Genomic DNA, 6,621 nt, shown 5'->3' with positions numbered 1-6,621 from the left:
ACATCTGAGAATAAAACGAATAGCTTCAAGCCAGCTAGTGCAGCCCCATGTGGGCCAGATTGGAACTGTGCTCCAAAGGGTTTCCAGTGGCCGATTTGGGGGGTGTAGATCACTAGGCCTTTAACCAAGATGCCTCGGGGCTGACGGGAACCATCATCCTCTCAGTACTTGAAAAGGTTAACTGTTGCTCCCCCCCCCCCCCCAGAACCCCAGGAGCTGGGATAGATGTCTGTTTTTCCAGACACTCAGCTTACACCTGAAAGTGCTTTTTCTGGTTGTCGATGCTTGTCAATAGCAACACACAAGGTCATTACCCCGCAGTCTCCTGGTGAGGAAGAGAGGCACGCCTTGGAATTCCGCTTCCCCCTTTCAGCCAGTCTTGGCTAGGTGGAGGTAAAGGGCATGTGTCAGGCTTCACCCAAAACCAGGGCCTCATTTTCATAAGAACAAGTGCTAGCAAAACGCAGAGCACTATGGACAGGAAACAGCGAATGCTCTGATTTCCTGCTGGCTGACAGGGTCAGCTTCCCAGAAACCTTAAAGCACTCTGGCTTGATTGAGCTGCCACCAAGGTTGGTCAATAGAAAGGACTTGTGTGGTATGAATTCAGGTGCCAGCCCCCCCCCCCGCCACTAATCACAGGTTCAGTAAGCACAATTGTATGGTTGCTATATATTGTGTTATGTTATATTATTATAGTCATCGAGAGCATGAGAGATAGAAGAGAGAGTCAAATAATGGAGTCAGACACATTTCATAGTAGCATACTCACCTGGATGGCCATGATCTTCCCAGCCAGATCTGCATACAGCATGGGCCGAGGGGAGGTGGGGTGGAGACCCGGCAGGAGGCTCAAGGACCGGGCAGAAGGTTGGAGAGCCAGGCCGGAGGCTGGAGCCCCCTGGCACGAGGCTGGAGGAAGCCTCAACTTTATTGCTAACCAAGGGTTATATCTCCTTAGGGGGCATGATTACAGCTAACCACACGTCACAGGAGGGGGCAGTACAATAGGCATACACATCACAGGAAGGGGATGTATGATAGGCATAAGCGTGACAGGAAGGGGATGAGCGAGTGGTGTGCCCATAGGCATGGGAAGGACTAGGGGTATACATGTGACAAGATGGGCGGACCCTAGATTCATGATGGCAGCCTAACCTTGGTCATCCTTGGGCGGGTTTGAGCTCTCTGGGATCTCCTACAAGCAAACAGTCAGCTACTATCCTTATCAGAAGGGAGTGGGCCCTACTCTGTGGGATAAGCAGTGATGACTGCTTGCTCTAGATGGCTGATACCCTTAGGGAGAATAACCCCTGATCTACTTCTGATGACCTCCAAGTGTACAGTCATGCGCAAGCAGCTAAGTTTGGCATATATTTGGGGGAGACAACTTGGGAGAAATTCTTCTGTTTCCCATAGACGTGCGCTTGATTGACAGTCACAAGACAAGGTTCAAATCTCAAGCCTCCTTCCTGTGCTCTCTCATCCTGTTGCTATGCCAACCCGCATTAGTTTCCCCCCCTGCCCAGGTATTCCTCATCAACTTTAGTCAACCCAGAGAGACACAAAAAAAATCTGTCCCTGCTGGCAGGCACAGACCTGGTCCGGTCCATACCTCCTGCTCGCAGTGTGACCTTGGGCAAGTGGCTGCTCTGTCTGTCAGCTGTGAAAAGGGAGTGACAGTGTCAAGGGTGTCACTGTAAGGATTACCTGCATCAGACCCCTAAAGCACCTGGCTCACGCAGGGTTCAGTGAACAGTAGCCCCAACTATCACTGTGTTTGAATTTCACAACTTTTTCAGACAACACAACGAAGCCCAGCAGTGTTTTTGCAAAGTTCTAAAGGCTCTTCCCTAAAGCTGTCTGGAGAAAGGGGTTCTGTGCTCTAACTGGATGAGAGATTGAAAACTCAGTAGCATGTTAAAGACTCAGAGAAGTCGGAGTACAAGCCCCGTCGAAGGTTTTTGACCTGGCATTTGTCCAACTGATGACCACAGAACCCTTAATAGTTTCACCCATGGATCCTTCCAGCACGGAAATAGATCCTCCGATGGCTCCCAGATTCTCCTTGGACACAGCCAGCTGTGGAGGGCTCATGTCCCTGAGCGATGTCAACAGCTAATATGAGAGGACTTCAAACAGTTGGGGGGAGGAGTGCCATGATCTTGTTGTCCAATTTTTTCCACTAAAATTTCAAAGGCACCTTGCAGATGCCATTTGGGGAGGATCGCCCATGTGCCAGGTACTGCAATAAGCAATACGTTACGTGTTCTCTTGATTACTTCTTAGAATAACACCAGCAGGTAGAGAGTATTATCTCTCTATTCAGGTAAACAAATTGGGACTTTGAAGAGCTAAGTTACTTTTCCAAGGTCAGAAGGCTAGAAAATTCCAGAGAGCAAACTCAGATTGCCTCGCCTCTGGAATGCAGCTTCCACCAAGACTTGTAACTGCCGAGGAAATGCTTCTTGTATTGAATCCCCATTTTCTTAGTATACAAATACCATTAAATGGGTGGCTTCAAAGAACAGATAGTTGTTTCCTTGATGTTCTGAAGCGAAAAGCCTGAATTCCAGGTCTTGGCTGTGCCCATTCCTTCTTGGCAGTTTTCCTGGGGGTTCTCCATTCCTGTGGCTTCTAGATGACCCTCACAGGGCATGTCTTCCCCTATATGTGTCTATATTACACTTGATAGAATTCATAAGAAATGAGGTTTAGGACCCACCTTACTCTGGCTTTAAGCCATAAATTGCATTATGCCAGACTAAATTATAGAAGATGATTACATCACATCATATCGCAGATACTGGGCTTAGATGTTTCAACATTTTAGGAAGGACACGGTCCATAACACCCACCATTTTCTTTTATTCGTGTTGCGTACATAACAGTTTCAGTTCTAGCCATGCCCACTCAACATTATTTCAAACCTTGATGCATCTGGCCTCTTTGGCCTCTTTCTCTGGACTTGTTCAAGCCCATCAGCATCTCTTTTGGAATGAAATACTCAAGAATGGAATACAATTCTATGTATAGCACTATAACATGATGTTGAATATTGAGGAAATTACACATGATTAAAACCATGATCTAAACAGTGTTTTGTAAGAGAAAAAAAAGCGAGGGTTAAGAGAGAGGAAGCTTTAAATGCATACTTTTTCCTGCAAGAATTTGGAATTAGCTATGAAGCTTAAACATTACTTGATAACTCCTGACTTTTTCTCAAAGGTCATGGCCTCTCCTTTTTCTCTCAAGAGCGTTACCATTGTCCATGCAGCTCCTCATTAATGCACATCCATCTTGCTCAATGGCTCATTGTGTAGTGAAGAAAACACCAAAGCACCAAAGCAGAGTCACTGGGTTGTTCACACAGTTAGCCCTGCCCCCAGGACGGGCTGTCGAATGCTCCATTTGGAGTTGTGTAACCTCTCTATTCCTTAAAAGGGTTGGCATTTCATGACTCTGGGCAGCACACAGATGGTAGACGGTCTACAAACTGATAGATGTCTACAGATGCAGGGGCTCAGGAGCAGAGGAGACCATGAAAATGGGAGCTTCTTCCCACCTCCTGCCCTGGCCTCGTGGAATGCCCAACTTTTCAAAGAGGGCATTAGGATTCCACAGAATAAGAACCAAGTTTGAACCAATCTAGGGAGACTCCGGCTGATGTCTGACACCTTAACATAAAAGAACATGTTGCCATTGTTGTCGTTCAGTGGATTCCAACTCACTGAACTGCCTTCTGGGAGACCTGTCGGTAGATTTGACCCGCCAACCTTTCAGCTAGTAGTTGAGTGCTTAACTGTTTCTTTTCACTACACAGGGACTCCATAATAAGCATACACCCCCCAAGAAAAAGTGCTGACTCCTAAAGACCCTTTCGGGGGCCCTGGTAGAACTGCCCCTGTGAGTTTCTGAGACTATACTCTGGGAGTAGAAAGCCTCATTTTTCTCCCACAGAGCAGCTGGTGACTTCCAACTGCTGTCCTTGCATTAGCAGTCCAGTGTGTAGCCCCTGCCCCGCCAGGGTGAGCATGCATAAAGTAAAGTTCGTTAGGTAGGGAAGGGGCCCTGAGCCTCTGTTTAGAGAGACAGAAACCATGTGGAAATGGACAGTGGTGCTGCTGGCACAACAGGGTCAATGGCATTCGTGTCACTGAATCGTACACTTAAATACAGTGTTGCTACACACAGGTGCTTGACCCCTAACGAAGCCAAAGCCCAACAGGGAATGCAATGGACCTAACTGGCCTGTTTTCATGGCCAACCTCTGCCTTGTTCTCAGGTTCTCGGGCACCCAGTTCATTGTTGTGCTTAGTCTGCCTGCGACTCGAAAGCAGCTTTGCTGTGGCAGAAGCAGGGTACGTCCTCACACCCTCTACCTGCAGTCAGGTACTGTGTGCTCCCGGTCCACTGTGAGCATATCCCTTCACCAGGGGCTTTGGGCTTATCAGCGACTGCTTCCATGTAGCTGAGCTCAGCCACATGGTGGTGAAGAGGTACCTACCTCCTTGGGAAAGAACTCTTCCCTGGTGAAGAAAAGTCTGAGAAAATGAAGTTTATCAGTGATCATCAAGATATTGCATCTGAGGGTTTTCATTGTTCTCACAAATGAAGAATGAGCCCACAGGAGAAGGCCATTGAGCTACCAGGCAGCCCGGCAGCAGAGAGGTTGGTTGTCTGAGCCTGTCTTCTCCCGGTAAGGCATGGTTTTGTGCGTTGACTGGTGAGAAGAGAGGGTTTCCCGAGTGCAAGGTGCCAAAGCACAAACCGTGAGATAAGAAGTCATAAATAGACCTAGAGCTGGACTCAGCCAGGCTTAATGTCCTTGGACTGGCGGGACTGGCAGGTCAGGTCTCAACTGGTGGAGAGGGGGGACTGGGGCTGAGCAGCTGCTGTGGAAATTTCCATGAGCAATCCATCGGCTCTTGGGAAGCCCGGGTTCTTGCATGACATGGTGAGAAAAGGGGTTACACAAGAGGCTCAAGATGCGGCCCAGCTCCTGAGGAAGGGACGAAGCCCCCACAGAATAGAGATGCACATGCTGGCCTAGCAAGCACGTGATCACGCAGACTGAAATACCCTGTAACAATGCTGGCATGGGACCAACTCAGGAAAATGTCAGTCTCACCTTCAATTACTGGAACCTCATTTCACCTTTTATGGAAAATGTTGAAAATCCAAATTTCACATTACAGTAAAAGCTGGCTTTATTACTTTCACTACTACTGAAGGCTCCCCTTAGTGTAATCACAAACACTAGACTGTGTGGATATATATTTTTTTGCTTTCCTTCATTTTTCTTTTTGTATAGATTTTTTAGAACATGTTTTGCAATTTATTTATTGCTAGTTGCCAGAGTTTAAGAGACTTCCAAGAACTCAACTACCTTGAAAGGGATCACATTAAAAGGTCCTAGAGAGAGTGGAGGAAAATGTGGAACAGAACTCAAAAATCGTACAAGAAGACCAGGCTTACCGGTCAGATAGAGAGGAGTGGGACCCCCAAGACCATGGCCCTTACTCTTCCTGTCGGGAACTGAACCTGTGCTAGAATAATCAATGATCACAGCTCAAAAGGGCAGCGCCCACCCCAGGACACAGTTCAGAATGTCAGGCATGAAGGAAGAAGGAAAACAGGAAGGGGGGGGAGTGTCCTAAGTAATAGCACATTGTAGGGATTACAATGGATGCATTGAATCAGTGTGCATATGAAAACATGGGTGAAGGAAGACAGCGTTCTGCATAAGATACGAAAATAATAATTTATCATTTATCAAGCGGTCACAAGGGTGGGAGGAGGGTGGGAAAAGGAGGGAAAAAAGAGGAGCTGATACCAAGAACTAAAATAGGAAGTAAATGTTTCAAAAAATGATGATGGCGACATATGTACAAACGTGCTTGATACAATTGATGTGTGGATTATTATAAGAGCCCCCAATAAAATGATCTTTAAGAAACAGAATGCGTATGATTGTTGAATGTAAAATGGATGTGCTCTATAAACCTTCACATAATTCAAAATAAAAAGCTTTTAAAAGCATAATTCAGGTTAAAAGTGCAAAGTTATTCAGAAAACAATGGTAACAACCAGACATTAGTTCTTTTGAAAAAATTGCTTTATTGACCTATAATTAACATATCATAGAATTCAATAGTTCAATCATCTTAAAAAGAGTTATACAATCAGTTCTAGAACATTTTCTTCCTTGTATCCTCGCTATTACCCTCTACCCTCAATGTGCCATTAATCCAGTTACTGTCTCTAGATTTACCTATCCTGGGTTTCAGGTCCTAGAAAACTTTTTTTTTTAATTTTTAACTAATAATATAAACCAGCCAAAACCCTCAATTCAAAATAAAGCAGAAAATATTTTAAAATTGAACAGAATGTAAATGGGTCAACAGGGAGATGGAATAAGATGATTTTAGCCTCACTGGTCCTGCAGCAATGTACGTTCCTCTGCACTCTGCAGGTAGGAAGGCTGTTCTCACCCTGGCTTCCACTGGCATCCACAGCCTTCTGAAAACCAGGTGCTCACCATCTACGCTCTGATACCATCCCCTCCCTTGGATCCGATTTTATTATTCGTCATCCTTGGGTCGCACCACCTGATGTGCT

Source organism: Tenrec ecaudatus, chromosome 1 (genome assembly GCF_050624435.1).
Source record: "Tenrec ecaudatus isolate mTenEca1 chromosome 1, mTenEca1.hap1, whole genome shotgun sequence".
NCBI lineage: Eukaryota > Metazoa > Chordata > Mammalia > Afrosoricida > Tenrecidae > Tenrec > Tenrec ecaudatus.
This window is presented reverse-complemented; position numbering follows the sequence as displayed.